This window comes from Panthera pardus, unplaced genomic scaffold (genome assembly GCF_024362965.1).
Source record: "Panthera pardus isolate Hobbes unplaced genomic scaffold, ASM2436296v1 HiC_scaffold_21, whole genome shotgun sequence".
NCBI classification, from domain to species: Eukaryota; Metazoa; Chordata; class Mammalia; order Carnivora; family Felidae; genus Panthera; species Panthera pardus.
Window position 1 is genome coordinate 68369952 of NW_026526777.1, and position 23102 is coordinate 68393053.

Consider the following 23102-nt stretch of genomic DNA (forward strand, 5'->3'; position numbering starts at 1 on the left):
GTCATAAAACATGGGTAACCTTATATCTTCTCATACTATTGTTGATATTTTTTTCAAAGATTTAATGCTGTAGGAGTCTTGGCAGACCAGAAGTGACAAGTTTCCCCCCCCCCCCCCCAAATTTTGGGTACGTTTATATCAACATTGAGAAATGTAGAACAGTGAAACTGGGGTGTTTTAAAATAAAACGATTATAAAGTGGTTTGATTCAGAGGTGATGAACCAAAAAAAAAAAATTAAAAAAAGTAGTTCTGGGTATTCAGTGAAGTTTGATCACTATCCCGTATAGTTGTCGGCCTGTCACAGGTAAATTATGTCTTCCCCTAAAAGTTCCTTTTCTAAGGAAGAATGATTTGTAATTTCTAAGCTCCCTGCTCTGTTCCTTTCTAAATTTGGAGAGGAAGGAATCCCACGAATACTTTTCAGTAGCCCCAAAACAGAAGCTGGTGCAGCGGTCTGAAAGGCTCGTCTAGGTAGTCCACGGCAATTCTTTGTAGGCTCATTTTGAATAATTTAAGAGCACAAAAAAGGATCAGCTTTTCACTTGGTAGGCATTAGATGATTTGGTAGGTGGTTTGTACAACTCAGGTGGACACATTCCCACAGATCCCTATAAAAGTAGGCTGGTTTGGTATGGGAATAAAAGGTCCTTGTGCTGGTTGCAAAAGGCTTTGGGATATTTTGGTGCTTAAGAAAGGGCTTTTCAGGTTATATTAACATTTGACTTCATCTCAATGATGCTTTTAAGTACTGTGGGACGTACGAGTTGTAGTATTAAATTGAGTCTTTATGTTAAGGAGTAGGTCTGATGTTTTAAAGTCCATCCAGAAATAGGAATGCATGGGCAGGAATTTCCATTTCAGTTGGTCAGAGTTCCGAAGAGAGGATATGATGAATATGTTGCCATTTAAGTATTTATGATAAGATCTCTCAGATGACTTCAATTTCAGGAATAGCAGGCTCGCTGCGTGTAATATTCCCAGGCTGGAGGGAACCGAGTGATGCTGTCCATTCTTGAGACCATCTTAAAGGCATGCTACGTGTGTCAAAGGCTGTATGTGGAATTAAGTGTTAATACTTCATTTAAAGAGGATCGTTTACAAAACGAGAAAGTGTGTTTCTTACTCGAGACGGTGAAAAAAGGTGGAGACCCAGAAAACTGGTAGTTTTATTAGGGTAACGTGCAACTTTTTGGTTCTATTATTTTTCATTTGTGTAATGTTTTAGAAGTGGAAGATAGAGGATTTATGTTTGAGGCAGGTGTGTGTATATGTAATTTTAACGTAGTGTAGGCCTTTTAAGTGATTTTTTTTTTTTTAACCTAGTTGGTTACTTCCTCAAGCTCTTTTCTGATGGAAAGAGGAGCTTGTCTGATATAACATAATTGCGTGTAGACTAGTGGCTAAGAGCTCAGACGTTCTTAGGTCCATATTACGTGTAAATCGTCCATACTTACACTCTCTACTGGGCGACTTTTTTTTTTTTTTAATGTTTATTTATTTTTGAGAGTGAGAGACAGAGCATGAGCAGGGGAGGGGCAGAGAGAGAGGGAGACACAGAATCCGAAGCAGGCTCCGGGCTCTGAGCTGTCAGCACAGAGCCCAACGCGGGGCTCAAACCCACGAACCGTGTGGTCATGACCTGAGCCGGAGTCAGTCGCTCAACCCACTGAGCCACCCAGGCGCCCCCTGGGCGACTTTCGTATTAAAAAGAAAAGGTGTGGTAGAGTTATGAGGGTTCATCAAAGCCACTTACTAGCTGGATACCCTTGAGCTAATCACGTTATTTCACTGATCCGCATTAAAAAATATGTAAAAACAGGGACAGTTATTGCCTGGGTAGTGAGAGTCAAATGATAAGGGCAGAGAAGATGTTTTGTATGCTTTATAAAGCAGCATACAGTTCTATTCCTGATCTTGTTTCCCGGCTCAGCTCTGTTTTAGACTAGTTATGTTAAACTTTCAGGCAGTTTGCTTTACCTTTCTGGGCCTTTCTAGTTCAAGGATGGTAAGTAGGTTACATTTTGCTTATCTGCTCCCAACTGCTGGTGGCTGCCTTGTTGACTCACACATAAATGCATTTCTGGGCTTGGTGGGAAAGCGTGCATGAGTGGTGTTTGTTTGGGACCCGCGTGTGGCCACCCAGAGTGTGGCAGTGGGGGTGTTTCCTGGAATGGTCCTTCTCGTCTGATCTAGTCCAGCCTTCTTACTTCCTAAGTGAGGAGTTTGATCTTTGATGTTTCCTTCCTATGTGGATGTTTAGAGTCTTCGAAATACTTGTTAGGATTTTGTTACCTTCATTTATGGTAATGATACGCTTAAGATGAATTTTAGAATGTACAATCAAGGCTCAGAAGATTCGGGATTTTCTCATTAATCGAGCAGACTGGTAAAAATGGAGGTATCCTTTTATTTCACAGGATTGTCGTGTCAGGTGACAAGTGAGATACCCATGAAAGGATGCACAGACTGGTGTCTCTGTTGTCATTGCTCTTCATTTACACTGTACTTGTTGGATGTGTGACTTTCCCCCAGAGGAACTAGGCAGACCCCATTTGGCTGGTGTAGAAGGAATCACATACCGGACTGATGGTTTTGGTTACTTAACCCTACTCACAGCTTCAATCTAGGGTAATTGTGTAACTTACAAAACACCCAGTCTTTATCGCTGGCGAAAGAAGGATTTGGGAAAATGTGATTTCAGTTTTTATGCGGTTGTGGGGAGGAAGAGGGGACTTAAACACTTCCTGTGTCGACTTAACCCTCCCTCCCCCCAATTGATGGAGGAGACTGAGTATACGTAAAAGTTAAAGGAGTCTGAGTTGAGCTGTACCTCAATAGATGTTTCTCCAAATAAGGGCTTATGAAGTTTTCTGGCATTCCCCTGTGTTCCCATATGCTCTGTATATTTTTTGCTTTTGCGTTTACTGTGTTGTTTTATAAATATCCGAATCTATCTGTCTCTTTTCATTGTAAGCTCCTTGAAGGCAGGGATTGCATTTTTTTAAAAAAAGTTTATTTATTTTGAGAGAGAGAGCACACTTGAGTGGCAGAGGGGCAGAGAGGGGCAGGGTGTGGGGGGGAGAGAATCCCGAGCAGGCTCCACTCCGCACTGGTGGTGCAGTGCAGAGCCTGACGTGGGGCTTGATCTCACCGACGGAGATAGTGCCCTGAGCCCAAGTCGGATGCTTAACCAGCCGAGCCACCCAGGCACCCCTGCAGGGTTTGCATTTTTATGTTTATGGTATTGGTAAAATATTTGGCAAATAGCGGGTGTTCATGTAAATGTTTGGCTTTGACTAGGGTATTCCTTTCCAGGATCTGTTCACTGGTAATAGCAACCACCGTTTTGGGAGCACCTGTAATGTTCTTTAAGATGTTCTGAGTACGAAAGGGTGTATCATAGTATTTGGCATGTAATAAATGTTAATTTAATTCAAACAAATGCCAGCATCTGGAGCACAGGAATAGGTGTAGAGTTTGTTTCTTATTCAAACAGAAAGCTAAGAAATGGCCAAAAAGAGCGAGACTGGGGTTTGTTTAACTCCAGAGCCCTGTGGAGGATACCATGATCCTGGACTACCTTGTTGCTTCCTGAATTAATAGAAGGGCCATCATTCTGTTTTACAGTCTCTTCGATCATGGGACTTGTAAATACTGTTTTAGCAGAAAGCTTTTGCATGTGTGTGGGTTTAACTTACTTCCACTTAGTGCCTCCTTTGTTTTGATTCTTACCACTGCTTAAAATGCTAATAATTGGATAGTTTCTGATACTCATGAAGGACGATGTGTTACTCAGCTCAGGCCGCCATAACCAAATACTGTAGACTGGGTGGCTTAAACCACAGAAACTTATGACCTCATGTAATCTTCATTACCTCCTAAAAGCCCTATCTCCGAATATAGTCGCATTAGGGGTTAGGGCTTCAACTTGTGAATGTTGGGGGCACAGTTCAGTCCACGGTGGAAGATACCCAGATTTTTTTGGCCATTCCTAGAACTTTGGCAGAAGAAGCTGATCTGTATAATGTCTAGGCAATATATGGATAGGTTTGTTTTCAGTAATACTGCATACAAATGTTATTTGCTAAAGAAAGTAAACAGTGAGTTGTGCAACAAGAGAGCTCATATTTTCTAGAAATTTCTTTCCATTGTGAAGCTTCTGTTTTAGAATGTTTCTAATGAATTTAATTAACAAATAGCTTTTCCGAAGAATCATTTTGGTGTGAAGCAGTGTGCATGCATCTAAGCATACCGGTTGCTTGGCGGAGGGTGAAGGGGACCGGCTTTGAAGTCAGCCTGAGTTTGGCTTCTATTTTGTCATTTACTAAGTAGTTGATTTTTGAGTCGGTTATAGTCTGAGATTTGAATTTGTTTTGAAAATGGAGATACTTTTTGCATTATAGAACTACTGGGAAAACCAAATCAGAAATTCTATAAAACCCAGGCGTAGCACTTGGCGCACAAAATGGACTTGATGAGAGTGAATCCCTTCTTTGAAAGCCTGATGTCTCTTAAACTTGCGTTAAGAATGGTTACAGCTGCCGTGGGCACCTGGGGAGCTCGGCGGGCGCCCGGGGAGCTCGGCGCTGTCCCACCTCAGCTCCGTCCATGATCCCGTGGCTCGTGGGTTCGAGGCCCGTGTCGGGCTCTGTGCTGTCAGTGCAGATCCTGTTTCAGATCCTCTGTCCCCCTCTCTCTGCCCCTTCCCCGGTCCCGTGCACGCGGACTTTCTCTCTCTCAAAAATAAACAAACATTACAAAAGAAAAAGAATGGCACAGCCGCTTTAGAAAACAGCTTGGCAGTTCCTTAAGAGGTTAAACGTAGAGTTGCTGTTGACCCAGCAGTTACTCTCCTAGCTGTAGACCGCAGAGAAATGAAAAGGTGGGTCCACGGAGAAATTAGCACACAGACATCCATGGCAGCATCATCCTCAATAGTCAAAAAGTGGAAACAGCCCGAACGTCCATTGATGATAAATGGATAATCAACGTGTGGTATGTCCATACGATGGGATAGTATTTGACCGTGAAAAGGAACAAAGTAGTGCCACATGCCACAGAGGGGTGAAAACATCTCAGGGAGGGAAGTCAGACACGAAAGGCCACGTTACAGGATTGCAGTGATAGGCAGTGTCCAGCAGAGGCGTCTTTAGAGACAGCGGGAAGATAAACGGTGGCCAGGGCCCGAGCAGGAGACTGAAGGAGGAGTGGGCCGTGGGTGCTCCTGTGGGTATGTGCCCGGCTCCTTTCTCCCGGGACGAAGATGTTCTGGAATGAAACGGTGCTGACGTTTGCACAACCCACTGAATCTGATCTTTTCAAATGGTGACGTTTAGGGTATGTGAATGATATCTCAGCCGTGCTACCTCATCCTCGGGTTATTATTTCCTCTTATTCACTAGAATAGATGCTGTCATTCGCTGTACACAGTTTCTGACATCTTTACAACTTTGGGCTAATATTTTAAATGGACGCATTTGTATTTTCTAAAGAAGAGAGGTCGGAGACCGAGTCCCTGGGCCTTTCCCTGTAGACAGCCAGGCAGGTGGGAGTGCGGGAGGGAAGCCTCGCTGAGGCGCCTTGGCGGCCTAAACAGCTTTGGGGCCCTCCCTCTGGTGGCCCTGCCAGGGGTCCTGATGGTGAGCTCACCGATGGTCCATGAAGCAAATCAGGAGAATCTTAGGAGAACCTTGTAATCTGTTGGTGATTTTTCTTGTGTATGTCTGCAGTGCCCTCAGATACCAAAGAGAGCTTTGTCTTTGGGGAACAGAGTAGTCTTGACATCTTTAGATGGACTGAGGACTTTTCCAGGGGTAAAGTTCTTCTAAAACATGTGGTCTTGGTAACCAGTGCATCTCATGGCACGAAGTCCAAAACTGCCTTTCACTGTGTGTGCGAGGCCCTCCGTGTTCTGTCTTGTTCGGCCTCTGTGTTACTTGTGTCAGCTGGGTGCGGTGGAAGCTTCCTGAAGAACCCAGAGCATGAGTGAAATAAAAGGAATAGCTCTTTGGGTCGCATCGCAGGGGGGTGCAGGCTGGGCGTTCACCCCTGTAGCGAAGGGACCTTCCTTTGGTTTTAGGGTGACCACACATTGGTTCCGTTTGAGTGTCTGCTTCGTTCTAGAGTCCTGAGATGTCCCTACCTCTCCCCTTCTCATGCTAGACTGGGGTTGCCAGCAAATTGTGACTCTTGAGTTTTTAACACTTTAAGATTTATGAATCATAAGTTTTAATTTAGAACATTGTTATTTTTATTGCTTTGTAACCTCTTTAATCTTTGCGTTTGCAGTATTTTGAGAAAATGAACCAATGACTATTGTCCCAGTTAATGTCTGGTCAGTGTTTTGTTTTGTTTTGTTTTAGTTACTTTTTCCCTTCCATTATAAACTCCCGGTACAGTTTTGATGTAGATTTCAGAAGGTATGGAAAGTATGAAGATGTTAATAACTCAAAATCAAACTATCTAGAGTTTTGCTGTTTTGATTTATAGCTTTCTAGACTTTTTATAACGCACGTATGCAGCCATAAGTATGTTTATGTATGTACGAGTGTGGTTTTTTTTTTTCAACGTTTTTTATTTATTTTTGGGACAGAGAGAGACAGAGCATGAATGGGGGAGGGTCAGAGAGAGAGGGAGACACAGAATCGGAAACAGGCTCCAGGCTCCGAGCCATCAGCCCAGAGCCCGACGCGGGGCTCGAACTCACGGACCGCGAGATCGTGACCTGGCTGAAGTCGGACGCTTAACCGACTGCGCCACCCAGGCGCCCTGTACGAGTGTGTTTTAAGTAAAAGTGAGATCGTACTGTTTGTAAGTGAAATTGTTCTACGTTATATGTTTTGTAATTGATGCCTTTTTACATAATTCTTGTCACTCAGTACCGATCTATGTAATTTTAAGAGAATGCGTAGTATTTTCACTATGCTTTGGGTGACCTTAATCTGCTTAATTTACTCCTTAGGGGATGGAGTTTTAGATTTTTTTCACTATTTTTGTTATTATAAAAACAGTGCTGTGAACATCTTTGGATATATGTCTTTGTCTACATATTTGATCTTTTTTATCTGCACATCTGTTTATGTTCTGGGATAAATTCCTAGTATGTATTTTTTCCTCTCTCTTACTTTTTTCTGTTAGGTCCTCTGAGGTCAACCTGTTTGCTTCTTCGTCTCTCTGACACCACTCAAATATGGGCCACTGGTCCCTTCGCGTGAACATTTATTTATTTTTAAGGTTTTATTTTTAAGTAACGTCTACACCCAACGTGGGGCTCACACTTAACAATGCCAAGATCAAGTCCTATGCTCCCCCGACAGCCAGCCAGGCGCCCCTCACGTGGACACGTAGCGTCTTCTCATTTCCATCCTCATCCCCCCTTCTCTGGGCAGCAGTCAGAATGATCGTAAACGTGGCCGGTTGCCTTCTGTGGCATCTTAGTACTCCCAGAATAAAACCCGGATTATTAAGGTCCTGCCTGATCTGGCTGTGTTCCTAGTTCCCACCTAGGTGTCTATGAGTCCACAGTAAATATTTGAGTGAAAAATAAATGAATTTACCAGACGAAAGGGAATTTTATTAGTTTCTGATACACGTTACCAAATTAGCCACAGTAGATGAGAGTGTCAGCTTTCCAACATTCCGTCCAATTTAGGGCAGGATCAGCATTTTTAATCTTTGCCAATCTGATAGGCAGAAGGCGTTATCTCAGTGTTTCATTTTTTAGATTTTTCTTAAGCTCTTTCTATGCCCAACGTGGTGGGGCTGGAGCTCACAACCCCCCGGGATCAGGAGTCATGGGCTCCACCGACTGGGCCAGCCAGGCACCCGTCAGTGTTTTGATTTGTGTTTCTTTGATTACTAGGAGAGTCGGACATTTCCTCGTGTGACTATTGGACATCCCTGTACTTGTGCGAATCGTCTGTTCATGTGCTTGTCTGTTTCCCGGTGGGATGTTAAGTCATTCCTGTGGTGATTTATTGTGTCTTCAACAGGGAGCCCCTCATCGTGCAGGTATAACGTCTCCCGCGTGGTTGACACCCCAGCTCGCAGCCAGTAGGAGGCGCTTGAGGCACCTCCCTGGGACTCACCTGGGCCTTCTCGGGCCTTCTGTGGGCAGCTCACGCAGAAGTGGCAGCCTTGGTGTGCAGGCTCTTGTCGGACCCCTGCCTGTCACCTATCCCCTTGTCTCCTGGGCCCTGGCCGGTCATGTGGTCAAGCCCAGAGTCTGCGTGGGAGCAGACTGCAGGGGATGGACCTGGGACACGATTCACCTTGGCTTTTAGTTTTCTTTGTTTTGGTAGAGAGGTGCCTCTGTCGGTCCTCGCCTTGATAGTTTCTGCCTTTGCTGTCGTGCCTTTCCCAACCTAAAATTGTCTGTGTACTCACCTACGTTTTCTTCTTTTCTCTTTATGGCTTCATTTATGTTTCAGTGTAAGCCACCTACAATTTATTTTGATGTAAGGTGGTGGGAGTTTAGGTTAGGATCTGAGTATCGCGTGTCTGGTCACCTGTCACCATCCTCTGTTGACTAAGCCATCCTTTCTCATTGGCTTGAAACGCCACGTTCATGTGTACGTACTGGGTTTCCATAAACACCGAGTTCTGTTTCTGGACGCGGTAATGATCTAACTCGGTGCTATTTCCTCATGATTTAACAACTGTAAGTTTGTAGTTTAATGTCTAGTAAGGGAAGTTACTGTTTGTTTTCTTAGAACTTTCAAAACTTTGCTTTTCCATTTAATACATTCTTCTAAAGGGGTTTTAGAATTATTTTATCAGTTAAAACAAATAAAAATGAAATAAAAGGAAAAGTGACACCCCCAAACCTGTTGGGATTTTAATTAGACTTGTGATAAATTAATGGATTAATTTGAGGAGAGGAGAGAATTGACCAAGTTTTCCATGCTTGCCCCCCCCCCCTCCAATTTCTGTACTCAGATTTTTCACATCCTCTCTAGAAGGTACGGCAACACAGTAGTTTCTAGCACAATAGATTTGATATGGTACCTTTAAAAAAGTTCTTCTCGGGGCGCCTGGGTGGCTCAGTCGGTCGAGCATCCGACTTCAGCTCAGGTCAGGATCTCACGGCTCGTGAGTTCGAGCCCTGTGTCGGGCTCTGGGCTGACGGCCCAGAGCCTGGAGCCTGCAGCCTGCTTTGGATTCTGTGTCTCCCTCTCTCTCTGCCCTTTTCCCTGCTCACGCTCTGTCTCCCTCTTGTCTCTCAGAAATAAAAAAATGTTAAAAAAAATAAAAAGTTCTTCTATCTTTAGAAATTAAACTTATAGCTCCTTTGCAGTATAAGTACAACATCTGTTTCCATGTTTGCTTGTCTTAATTTTACTTAAACTGTATGTGCTTGTATTTAAACATAATGCCTGGGATTTTAAGAAAGTTTTTCCTTTGCTAATAATTCAGTTCCAACGTTGGCGTTTATATACTTTGGTTGTCTTAGGTTTTGAAATATCATAGCTAACGGTTGTTGAGCACTCGTTGACTGAAATACTTTACATATTGCCTATTTAATGCTCCTCCAACAACTTCTGCAGTAGGAGCCGTTGTTACTTTGTAGATGAGGACACAGCGTCCCAGAAGAGCGGCTTCCACAGGGTCACCCACTAGTCCCCAGCGGACGGGGGTTCCGACCCAGGCAGGCCATTCTGGGGCTCACACTTTTGACCAGTCTGCCCCGGGGCCTCTGTGTCCTAGAACTTCTAGGACTTCTAGAACTTTTAAAATGCAGACATGTGAGTGAGTGATTTATTTTCTTCGTGATCTCATCACATAAGGGATCTTTATTTTCTGAAGATAATTGGTACAAGAGCAAGGCCATGTCAAATGAATTGACCCTACAAGAGGAGTGCTACCTCAGTGATAGCCAGGTAGGGAGGAAAGGTTTTATTTAGGTTGCCTCTCAAAGAACGAAACAAAATTATGAAAACATTCGTGTTGTGGTTGCAGCTGTGTTAAATTCTTAGAATGGAACAAGAGTGAATCAAGTGTTAGTTGCTGATTTTTACATAATTTTTCTCTAAAATTGTAAGATAGCATGGAACTGAACCCTTCATATCGTGATAGACTTTTTTAAATAAACGTTTATTCATTTTTCAGAGACAGAGCGTGAGTGGGGGAAGGGCAGAGAGAGGGAGACACAGAATCCGAAGGAGGCTCCAGGCTCTGAGCCATCGGCACAGAGCCCGACCCGGGGCTCGAACTCACGAACCGCGAGATCGTGACCTGAGCCGAAGTCGGATGCTTAACTGATGGAGCCCCCCAGGCGCCCCTCGTGATAGACTTTTCTAGCGTCTTCCCAAAGAAAGTCGTTTTGCCAAAATGCTCAGGGGCTCCACTCGGAAGGCCAGGGGCTTTACCTCGATTTCCGGTGTATTTCTTTGACCTCCTGTTGCCTCATCTGTCTTGGCTTTCTCCAGTCACTCGCTCGTTGTCTCTGTTAAGATGCTTCCGGCTGCAAGTAACAGCCTGCCCCCGTGCGAGGACGTTAGGCACGGTTGCTGCCCTGCACTGGGGGTCCGGGGCAGAGCGGGCCGCTGGCACCCTGCGCCCAGGGGTCTCTGCCACCTCTCCGCCCTCCGGGGCCGGCTGGCTGTAGGGTTTCTAGGCCTCACACCCAGACTCAGTGCTTCTTGGAGGTCAGAGGACATCTTGCGTTCCTTTTTCTCCCCCTTAAGGTCTAATGTAGATACGGCGGAGTGTATTGTAAGCGCACACACGGCGTGGAGTTTTACCGCGTCTACATGCGTGTGTAGCCACCACCCACGTCAGGATACAGAGCACACCTCCCACCTGTCAGCCGCCCTCCTCGTTTTTCTGCCCAGTCAGCGTCCCTCTCAAAATTGTCGTTTTTGTCAGCGGCTCTGCCGCTGGTTGGAAACTGTTCCCGTCGTGTTCGGTGACGTCACGAAGGCCCGCGTCTCCGGGAAGGTTTGCACTCCCGCTTCGTGCTTGGTTTGCGTGGTGTTGCTCCGTCGTTGAAGCGTCCGTCAGTCACTGAGCCACCGACAGGGAGAAGGTGAACTGGACGGACAGGGGCTCGTGCGACCTGGGAGGGATGTTTGATAGGGGCTGATTTTTTTTTTTTGAAAAAATTTTAAGCTTATTTATTTGGAGAGAGAGAGAGCATGCACAAGTGGGTGAGGGCAGAGAGAAGGAGAGACAGAATCCCAAGCAGGCCTCACGCCATCAGTGCAGAGCCCAACGTGGGGCTCGAACTCACAAACTGTGAGATCGTGACCTGAGCCGCCCGAGATCAAGAGTCAGACCCTTAACCAGCTGCGCCACCCAGGCGCCTGATGGGGACTGATTTTATGAATGGTTAGTTCAGTAGTGGGTGTTGTGGCGGTAGGTTACTTTTGCATCCCTGGGCAACCTTGGCATCTTAGGGGCATCTGGCAGCGAATCCCATCAAGACCCCTGAACCTGTTTTGTCCCGTATTAACGTTTTGACATATGCATGCTTCTGGATTGCTGTTGCATCGGGCGGTTGTCCCATCTGGTCTCCTGTTACCTGTGCCACAGAAGCTCACAGGTGCTCTGCGTAGTTCACGGTTGGTCAGCTCAGTCTCCCGTATCACACGCCCCATGGCTTCCCCCTGCCGTGACACTCAAGACTGAGCTCCTGGTCATGGCCTGCAGGCATGGTTCCTGCGTGATCCTTCTTGCTCTGGGATTCCAAAGTTAGAGACACGGCCCAAAAAGATAAATCCTCAAAAACCACTTTAAAACAGTAAAGGTGAGCGTAGACGTGACCCATTCCCTTGAGCTTATAGCTTAGGCGGGGGCGTAGCGATGAATCACTTTTCAAAAGCTTTGAGGAATGGTATATGGGTGGTATCGTGAGGCTAGAGACCATTTCGTGTATTTGTGTTTGATTTCTTTCGAAATATCTGCAAATCATACTTAAAATTTTTCTCACGTAGAGTGCTTTTTATTTATGGCAGATTGACAACGTTGTTTTGTATTGCTGTAGTGTTTTGTCATACTCATCTGTTATTTTGTTCGGATCGTCCACTTTAAGGAAAGTCTCTGTCATCCTCTTGTGTTCCTCTGGGTACGGAAGTTTTTCCACGGTGTTTTCATTTTGGGAGAGAGAAGTCAAGTTGAACAGAATCACCTTTAGCTTCAGAGCCCTTCCCTTTGCTGGCTGTGAGGCCTTCTGTTGGCTGCCCAGACCTCAGGGTCTTTGTGTGCACGATGAGATTACGCATCTGCTGCCTTGTCTCGCCGTCTGACATAACGCATTTGGAGGATTTATGGATTTGGTGTGCTCTAGTTATCGCTCTCTTCGTGTTGTGCCTTTGCTTTTGTATTAGCAAGCACGGGCTTCTGAATGTTCTCTGCCTTTTTTCTTCAGCTTTTACCATGAAAGACTTCTGTTTTTAGGCACTCTAAAAGTAAGGAACGTTAAACTCTTAGAGAACCTAGATTTTAAAATGATTTCTGAGATATGTTAATATGATTCTTCAGATTGAGAAGCAGAGCCCTGAACGGTAGAACCATCACCTGCGCCACGGGGGACCAGCCTCCCTTCCCCGCCATCGGACCCTCAGGCCTCCTCCCCTCCACCTTCCCGCCGTGTGTGATGCTTGGTGCCCTCCTCACGTCCTTCTGGAGAACCTCGGCCTGCCCCTGCGCGGCCCCGCGGAAGGGGCGCCTCCGCCTGGCGCTCGGGGCCCTGCAGACCCTCCGGCCGCGCCTCGGTGCCCCTCGTTCATTTTGGAATGGTGTGCTTGAGGTTCCCCAGGGGCACTGCTGGGCTTTGGGTCTTGCTCCTTCTGTTCTGTCTTCCAGAAAGCTGCCTCTGTGCCCACGCAGTGTCTCTCGCTGCGGTTTCCTCTTCTAGTCCGCGTCTTCAGCGATCACTCCTGTAGCGAGCTCGGAGCATCTGTCCGCCTTCTAGAGCGTTTGCCACTCCGGGCATAAACTCCGCTCGGAGACGCACTGGAGGCTTCTCTCGCTCCAGCCGGTTCCGTAAGCGCTTTGCAACACACCGGGTATGATCAGGGACTTCCGGTAACTCTAAAAAATACATGTAAAAGCTAAATTCATGATTACTGATTGTTTTAGACCTTCCCATTTTAATTCTCTCTCTGAATCGTGATTTTCAAAGGTATTAAGACAGTACTTCGAACAATTTTGTGTTAAACAGTATGTTTTTGTATCCCTGTGATCACGGTATGTGTACAGGTATGAATAAGTGACAGAGCAAAGGTGTCACGATGGGGTATTTGGATAAAAATTATATGTAAATGTTAATATGTAATGTACTTGAAAGCGTAAGGACAACACATCAAGTGTATTTTTTTTCTGCCTGGAAACCTGATTATATGAATAAGTTCCTGTCACCCAGTCAGCAAGCCTGTTTCCCTTTAACTGATTAATTGATGCGGTTCTCTTTGAATCTGTGGAAAGCACTAAAATTAGAAACTGATTCATAAGGTTTTTTAAAATTTTATTTTATATTTAAAATTTTTATTTCTTGAGAGAGAGAGAGAGAGAGAGAGCACGCATGTGTATAAGAGCAGGGGGAGGAGCAGAGGGAGAGAGAGAATCCCAGGCAGACTCCAAGCCCAGTGTGGAACCCGACTCGGGGCTCAAACCCATGACCCTGGGATTATGACCTGAACCATAATCAAGAGTTGGATGCTCACCCGACTGATCTACCCAGGCGCCCCAGAAACTGATGCAGTCAGGTTTTGGTATAGATCGTGGGCCACATTTATGAAGTAGGCAGTTTTTTCTTAAGATCTCCAGATCCCCTCTTTTTCTTTATTGATGGATGCTTGGAATTGACTCATGGTATTGGGGTTGATAAGTCAGAGCTTTGTGAGGCAGGCTGGAAACTCAGGGTTTTGTGTTACAGTCTTGAGGCAGAATTCCTTCCTTCCTTCCCTCGTCCAGCTTGTGGTGTTTGCTGGCAATCCTTGGCAATCCTTGGCTATCCTTGGCTTCTAGAAATGCATCACTCCCAATTTCTGCTTCTCTGGTCATATGGCTGTCTTTTCCCCGTGTGTCTCTGTTTTCATGTGGTGGTTTCCTCTTTTAAGGAGACCGGTCATATTGGATTAAGGGCCCAGCCTACCCCAGTGTGACCTCATCACAACTAATTCATCTGTAATGACCCTGTTTTCAAGGAAGGTCACGTTCTGGGGTACCGGGGGTTAGGATGTCGACGTCACCTCTCGTCTGAGTTTCCCATTTGGGTGTGGACCGCAGCGTTGGCCTCATCCATCTCTCCCTTTAATCAGCTCACGGCCCCAAGTGACAGATACAGAGGCGGACGTGCACACACACGCTACATATAAACACAGGCAGGACACCTGTAAGGCCACTAGAACTCATGAACAAGTTCAGCAAAGTTGTGGGTGTAAGATCACACAAAAATAAGTTGTGTTTCCTTACACCAGCAGTGAACAATCCAAAAAGGAAAATAAGAAACAGTTCCATTTACTGTAGTATCTAAAATAATAAAATACCTAGGAGTAAATTTAAGCAAGGAAGGGACTCGTCTACTGAAAATTATAAAATATTGCTGAAAGAAATCAAAGACCTAATTAACTTGAACAGAGCTCTGTCCCTGGATTAAAGACTTAACGTTAAGATGACAGTACTACCCACAGTGATCTACTACAGATTCAATATAATCTCTGTCAAAACCCGGCATATTTTTGCAGAAATAGAAAAACCCATCCTGAAATTTAGATGGTATCCCATGGGACCCGGCATAGTCAGAAGCCATCTCGAAAAAGAACAAAGTTGGAAGACTCTCACTTAACTGATTTCAGAACTTACTACAGAGCTGCGGTAATCAAAACAGTGTGGTCCTGGCACGGACTGGCCCCATGGACCAGTGGATCCGAATAGAGACCCTGGACGTTAAACTTGCACATTTGTGGTCACGGGACTTTTGACCAGGGCACCAAGACCAGTCGATGGGGAAAGGATCATCTTTTCAACAAATGATGCTTGGAAATCCTGGGTATTTCTAGTCGTATTGAAAGAAAGTTTAGTAAGAAAGCAAGTTTTCCTTCAGGATGGATCCCAACCTCTAAATCAGGGTTCCTCATCCTCGGCTGTATTGATGTTTGGGGTCAGATGATTCTGTGTCGTGAGGGCTGCCCTGGGCATTGTAGGATGCCCAGCCTTGCCCCTGGTGGCTGCCACTAGATGCCAGTAGTTCACCCCACCCTACCCCCACCCCCCGCCCCGTAGTGACAAGCAAAAATGTGTCCAGTGTCAGATTTTGAACGGGAGAAAAGGCAACCCAGTTGTGAACCACCGCTCTAAATCCGGTAATGTCAGGAGCTACTGTACAATTTTTAAAAGTTAAAAAAAAAAAGTTGGACGTTTATTAAATTTTTTAATGTTTATTTTTGAGAGATTGGAGACAGAGTGCGAGCAGGGGAGGGGCAGAGAGAGAGGGAGATACAGAGTCTGAAGCAGGCTCCAGGCTCCGAGCTGTCAGCACAGAGCCCGACGCGTGGCTCAAACTCGCAGACTGTGAGATCATGACCTGAGCTGAAGTCGGACGCTTACCAAACTGAGCCACCCAGGCGCCTCAGAAGTTTGACATTTAAAATTTAAAACATTTAAATGTTTTGTGTTTAAGTGAGAAAAAAAGGCGATTTTCATGCTGTTCCCTACTTTTATTGCAAAAGAGTCATCTATTTGGTTATTTAGACTTTAGCTTGGTAACACAAGCACAATTTGTAAATAGTGTTTTAAAAAAGAAAATCTATCCTGAAAGTCCTTTCATACATTCCCATTTGTAAGTTAGAAACTATATGAAGATGAAAAAAATAAGCTTTCGAATTTTAATGTGACAAAATAAAACCCATTCAAAGAAATTGTTATACCTCATTGTTAGTTGCACGTAAGTATTTAAAATAAACTTAGCGTTTTTTTTTTTTTTAAAGTTTATTTATTTTGAGAGAGAAAATGAACAGGGGAGGGGCAGAGAGAGAGAGAGAGAGGGAGAGAATCCCAAGTAGGCTCTGCACTGTCAGCGCAGAGTCCGACGTGGGGCTCGAACCTACGAAACCGTGAGACCATGACCTGAGCTGAAATCAAGAGTTGGGTGCTTAACCGACTGAGCCACCCAGGTGCCCCAGTTCATTGTTTTTTAAAGTTATTTTCATGATTAACTTTTGTGTCCCAAAGACTTGCTGAATTGTCCTCATTGATCCCGATACACGTCGGGCACGGGGCACGAGTCCCTGGCCAGAGATCACAGTGTTTCCGAGGCTAACCTTTGCCTACACTGGGTACAAACCAAATGGGCCAGCCAGTTACATAGGACAACTTTTAATGTTCTCTGCTTACGTAGAATGAGTAGATCTGTGGTTGTCATAGCTACTCTTTGTTGCACCTTCAGGGACAGGCCAGGAGACTTGCTAAGTGCTTCCCGTGAATCACTTCATGTGATGGATTAGGATGAGCCATGGGGTTGGTGTCCTCGCTTACGGTGGAGGAAACTGAGGCTTAGTCGTGTGGTTGGCGGATGACAGCTGAGGTTCAGATCAGAGTCCCGCGTGATTCCAAAGACCCTGGCCCTAGCATTCTGTGTGGCCTGTAATTCTGTTACCTTCCGGTGCTGCTTCTCAGATTCAATTTCCCCTCCCTAAGATCGCATCCAGGGCGGTGTCTGCCTTCAGCTAGGAGTTTGCGCAGGAAGGAGGCGATGGGCCGCGTGGCGCACTTGGCTGGGCGTTGTGAGTCTTTGAACGACAAAGTGAAACGACGTGCTGTGTGGGCACAGCTGCCCTTTGGGGGAGGAATTCACCTCGGCGGGGCCCTGGCCCGGGAGTGCCCGGCCGGCGAGCGCTGGATCCTCCTGGACCCGGCGCTGTCTCAGTTCCAAACCTGGATGTGCTTTGCCCCAGGTCTTCAGAGTGATTCCAGCTTTTCTCGTAGATGAATGACTTCCAATCTGTGGGCTCCGGGGGCAGCCATAGGCTTGTCTTGAGGAGTCCGTGTGCACCGAGCTTTGTCATCTGAGATGCCGTGTTCACGTGCGGTAGATGGCACGTGTGTGTACGTGCTGTTACATTACACAGATTAATTTAAAAGATAGGAAATTCAGACTGCTTTTAAATCACATTTTCTCTGTCAACATACATTAAAAATATACTTCATGAATTTAAATTTTTTTTAATGTTTATTTATAATTTTTGAGAGAGACAGAGACAGAATGTGAGTGGGTTAGGGGCAGAGACAGCGGGGGGGGGGGGGGGGGGGGGCGGGGGGACACAGAATCCGAAGCAGGCCCCAGGCTCTGAGCTGTCAGCACAGAGCCCGACACGGGCTCGAACGCACGAACCGCAAGATCATGACCTGAGCCGAAGTCGGTCGCTCAACCGACTGAGCCACCCAGGTGCCCCTACGCTTCATGAGTTTAAAGGGCCTTCTCTTCGAAAAGTTGGGGAACACGGTTGTGAGTTTATCTGTATTTAGTCGGGTTTCTTCAGTGGGGCTTGGCAGTCATTTCTCAAGAGAAATGGGGAAATCCCAACACAATGAAAGGATTTCAGACCAGGGCCAGAATAGCTGCAAGCTTTTGGTTTTCTTTAGACGAAACCGAATTCTGTTAAAAAAAAAAAAAAAAAAAAGTTTTATGAGATGTTACTAGTTACTCATATAGGTAATAACATAAAAATAGTTCCAATAAATTTTAGGTAGGAGAAAACTATTAGGAAATTGTAGCCCTTGCTTATAAATTACGATTTTTAGAAACTAAACTGAAAGGATCAAACTACTTCTTTTTTTTTTTTTTTTTTTTTCCAACGTTTTTTATTTATTTTTGGGACAGAGAGAGACAGAGCATGAACGGGGGAGGGGCAGAGAGAGAGGGAGACACAGAATCGGAAACAGGCTCCAGGCTCCGAGCCATCAGCCCAGAGCCTGACGCGGGGCTCGAACCCACGGACCGCGAGATCGTGACCTGGCTGAAGTCGGACGCTTAGCCGACTGCGCCACCCAGGCGCCCCCAAATTACTTCTTTTAAATTATGCAACAAAAGGTGCGTGGGTATGTTATTACCTTGGAGTTTTAAAAAAACCAACTCTTGCAGGTGATGCTTTTAGAAGAAAGGCGTCCACCATGAGTAGCAGTTGTTTCTAGCAGGGAAGCCCTGAGAGCGAGGAGACGTCAGTGTCTTTCACGGTGCACAGGGGCTGGGATTTGGGTTTGGGATTCTCTAGTTCTAGAATTTGCATCCTCAGACCGCGGGTGTTGGTAGTGGTGTCTGTAAAACGGTCTTTGCATCCTTTCTCAGCCTCGATGGGGTTAAGTGTGGCTCGGCGAGTCAAGAAAAGGGGTTCTGTCTGCTTTCAGACCGCAGGATCTCGTTGCTATGCAACAAGCATTGTCAGTCAGTATAGGGTGTAGTAAATTGGTATTCTCCGTCCCTTTGCACCGCGTGCTCATTTCGTAATCGGAGAGATGTGCTTTGGGGCTATTTTGCAAGGTTTTATTTTAAAACACACGTTTAAAGATGGCTTTTGTTGCTTTTTATAATGAGCTCCCTTTAAGGCCTGTGAGGTCTTTCTGCCCCTGTGTAGAAGCTACACCAAAATGCTTGTGTTCAAAGAAAGGGTTTCTGGTTTTGTTTTGTGTTGTATTTGTATTTTGGTTTTGTTATCATTTACTCAAAAATGAATACATTTTTGCTGGAAAACGCAAGTGAAATAATTCAGACATTAGAGCTTTGCCGGAGCACAATACATTATTTTGAAATTTATATTTTAGAAGTATGACCCAGAAGTTGATATCAGAATCCCTTGATTGATAAAGATTATTTTTATAGGAATCCTAGATTTGTATAGAGTCTCATGTAGAATCTGATAGTGTGTTTTTTTTCCAGGAGAAATTAAAATTCTAATAGCAAAGCCTTTTTCTAAAAAATTGAGGCACAGTATACACATGGTAAAACGTACTGTCCTAACTGTCCTCAGCATGCAGTTTGGGGGCCTCACGTGCATTCACAGCGCTGTTCCGGCCACTGGCTCCGTCCTCCTCCAGGACTGAGGGACAGCTTCGTGTGTCTACTCTGTGACCTAGGCCAGGCCGGCTTCCAAGTGTTTTCGATAAACCGACTTGTCTAATCTTCATGGCATCCCTAAAGGATGAGTCCTCTCGCTGTGTTCCAAATGGGGACAGAGGTGCAGAGAATAAACACAGTGCTGCTGGCAGCGGGGGTTCGGGCCCCGGCTTCCACAGCCGGCGGCCCAGCTGCCACTGGACGGCGCCCTCTCTTGGCATCAGTTTCTTTCCTGGTTAGTGGTCTTCATAAAATTACCTCTGTAGCTTTTTCAAGTAAATTTAATGTACCTTAGTGGTATTTTGGACACTTAATGAGTTTAGTTTGGCCATCAATCATAAATGTCATAAGTTTTAGGTGTTTTTTCCTAAGTATTTTTAAAGGATGCAGTTTGTATTATTTCATATTATGGTTAATTGTACATGAAATTATAAATGTTACAGCTAATCACATAAAGAAGATCGAGTTCCCTTTCCCAGTTTGTTTCTGGCCCATCTTCCGTGCTGTTCCTTCTGGGAGCATGTACAGAGAATGCAGGTTATTTTCCAACAGTGTAGAATGAACATAACCGGGAGGTACGTGGTTACTAGAGAATTCTGATGTGATGCTGTCCGGAGTCTTAAGCCAGTCGGCACTGGAGTACCTACTTAGTATCTTCTGAATCCATGCTTTTCTTTTTCGCAGATAAGCTGGAGGTGATTTGGGGACTGGCAGTCTAATAACGGGCAGTGGGGCCAGAGTGAAGCCAGGTGTCACCCCAACTTGCAGCTGATGTGAGGTTCCACTTCTTTTCTGCCGGACACGGTGTCTCTGTTCCCATTCTTTAGCTAAAGAACTTCTTCTTCCCTCTGACTGCCTCCCTCAGCCCACCGAATATTCCAGCAAATTTTCTGCCTGAGATCCCCTTGCCCCCTATCCTCCCCAATTGGTATGCTCCCATCCGGATCAACCAGAGTTAGCCTACTGTTTGCTTCCATTTCTCTTCACAGTTGCACCATCTTAAAAAAAAAAAAAAAAAAAAAAAATCTTTTCTTTTTTTTTTTTAAATGTTTATTTTTGAGAGAGAAGGAGACCGTGAGCTGGGAAGGGGCAGAGAGAGAGGGAGACACAGGATCCCAAGCAGGCTCTAGACTTCGAGCTGTCAGCAAAGAGCCAGACTCGAGGCTCGAACTCACGGACCGTGAGATCATGACCTGTGCCGAAGTCAGACGTTTAACTGACTGAGCCACCCAGGGACCCCCAAAATGTCCTCCTTTTATTTTTGTACATTTACATACATGTTTGATTATACTTTATGCATTTTTGTTCACTTGATGTTTTGTATTTTCTATGCTTTAAAAAAACTCAATTTTATTAGTTGCATATTTCACTGTAATTTACCTATTTCCTTGTAAATGGCTACTTACATGGTCGAAGGTGATTTTGTATAATGAATGATGCTTTCAGGAACCCAAAGGGTTTTTTCCTCCTTATTGCAGACTAATTCCTTAAGATAGATTTCCAGAAATAGTATTAGATCTCCAAATAAATAGAAACAGTTCTAAAAGCTCCTGAATCGTAATGCCAAATGCTTTCCAGAACCGTTGTAGCAGTCAGTCTTCCTGCCAGCCTGGGAAGGTACAGAGTGTCCACTTCACTGTAGCTGGAGCAGCGGACAATGTTTTGATGTTGACCTTTCAATCTAGAAGAATTGACTCACGGCTGCGCTGGGCTTTATCCTGAATCACACCTAGAGGCTAATGATGCGGGGATCGGGTTTGGGAGAAGGGGGGCCTGCCCACCAGCCTCTCCTTCGGCTTCCTTTAAATTCCGTGGTGATGCATTGGCCGCCCAGGTCGGCTTTCATTAATGCCGAGCCGTGGATGCAGGAAGCCACTGTCTTGTTCTGCTTCCAACACCCTGAATTGATTTGGTAAGTTGGATGGTGTGGGACAAAGTGGTGAGTGTTTCCAGCGCCCTTCCCTTGGGAGCTGGCCCTGTCCTTCCCCCAGCCAGTGGGCTCTGCATGCTCAGCTGGGGCCTCCGGAGTCCCATTCGGGAGCCACCTGTCCAGGGGCACCTCCTCTGATGGAGCCCGAGTCACTGATGCTTCTTTAGCTGGCAGATCGTTAACTCTGGAGGCACGCTGGCTTTTCTCGAAATGGTCGTTCTAGGATTCCGAGCAGTTACGTGCTGGTAGAATGTCTTCTCCGAAGGGAGGAGGAGGAGGGAAGGGATTTCTGGTCACCCCTGGCCTTGTCCCAGCCCCCGGTGCGGTGGGCTGTCCTGGCCTGGAGCCTCTGTGACGTGGGGACTTGCGGCTCTGGCTCCCACCCCCCCCCCACCCCCCCACCGTTGGCTTCATCTCTTGGTCCTCCCCTGCGCTCCCTTCTCTTGTCCCCCTCAGACTTCGGTCCTCCCCAGTGTTCGTAGCCCCTGGGCTTCACCCCTGCATGCTGCTGACTCCCACCCTTCAATTTCTGGCCCGCTCTCTCTTGTGAGCTCTAGATGATAAGCTGACAGCTGAGTATCTACTCAGCACCTTAAATCTCATGTGTCCGGATCAACGTGTGTGGTATGTTCCTATGAAGTTATACTTGCTGATGAATAGGTATCACAATGACAGTGTTTTCTTAAAGTTTTAACTGAGAAAATAACGTAAAGGGCTAAATTCCAAAAAAATGTCAATATAAGGCTTGTAATATTAACACAAATATCTTCTGCCCTCATGTTGTAAGCTTTCGATGCCGTTATTTTCTTCCAGTGAGAGCAGTGTTACCTGTACCCCCCCGCCCCCCATGGCTGAGTGCGGGGGTTCCTACTGGGCTGTCCCTCGCGTGAGCGTCCCCCCGCATCGTGGCCCCAGCCGGCAGACACTGCTCCTTGCTTGCACGTGGCACCGGTCCTTCAGCAGACGCGCGGCAACTTGAACCGTCGGCACGCTTGGCGGTTCAGTTTTGTCACTGCCCGGGCCTTCGTAGAGCCTACTGGGGCCCTTATTGGCATGAGGGCCCAGCGGAAGACACGAGAGGTTGATGACACAGCCGAGACCAGTCTGGAAGTCACCCGGTGTTCCTGAGGCGGTGGGGCCGCACCCCGTTTGCACTTCAGCTGGCTGTGTCCGTGTGGGAGAGGAGGTGAAGGAAGTTCACGTCCGCTCCAGAAGTGCGCGGCGTCCAGGACCCGAGCGGCCGTGGGGCCCGGGGAGGCGGGCAGAGCTGTGGTCTGGAGGCCCAGAGTCCCCCCCCCCCCCGTGTCCCTCTGCGTGGCTTCACGTGGTTTCTGCACATCCCCGCTCGTCCGGCTTTCGTAGATGGAAGTCAGGGAATGTTTTCTGTAGCCTTCAGGTGGAAACATCTTGGATTAACAGTGGCGACGGCCCCACTTGGGTCACTGTCCCTGTTCTCCAGTGTGGGTGGGGCACCGGGCACGGACACTCTCCCGAGTCCGAGGAGAAGCACTGGAAGCACACACCCAAGATGATCCCCAGCTGAGGGGAAGGTAGCAAAATTCAGTTACATATAAAAAAGATGGGAAATGTGTCTCAAAGGTGAAGACCTGTGATGGAAAAAGTTGATTAATACTTTAGGAATCTGTTGAATTTACAGGATTTTAGAGCTTGTTGAGGAAGGAGGCTTGCAGCAACCCTTCCTTTATGGTAATAAGAGGAGGTGAGGCTCAACTGGATTCTAGAAAATGTCAAAGAAACTTGGTAAGACAGCAGGTCATTTCTTATAAGACTCTGAGCTATTAAAAAGAAAATCACTTCCGTCTACCAAATGTTGTGTTGGGTAAGTCAGAAAAACTAGAATTGGAGGTGAGAATTATTTAGAAATGTACAATTATTTAGTATCATGTATTGCTTTTAAGTGGTTGCTTGTACCTTAGTGTTTGAAACTACAATATTCATCTCCTAACTAGGGATTTCATGTCTTTTGACTGTTGGAATGAAGACGCATTTTTCCGTTAGGACTGTTGCTAGGCTCTTGTCCACTCTGCTTTCAGGGGTGGGTCAGGTAGGAGAGTGGGGGTCCTGGGTGTTCCACGTGCACATCGTTGACCACAGCCTG

At 46.1% G+C, this 23102-nt stretch overlaps 1 protein-coding gene across 1 annotated transcript in view; it reads left to right on the plus strand.

Moving 5' to 3' along the window:
• Positions 1–23102, plus strand: part of ENAH (ENAH actin regulator) — a 137066-nt gene that overhangs the window by 1065 nt on the left and 112899 nt on the right.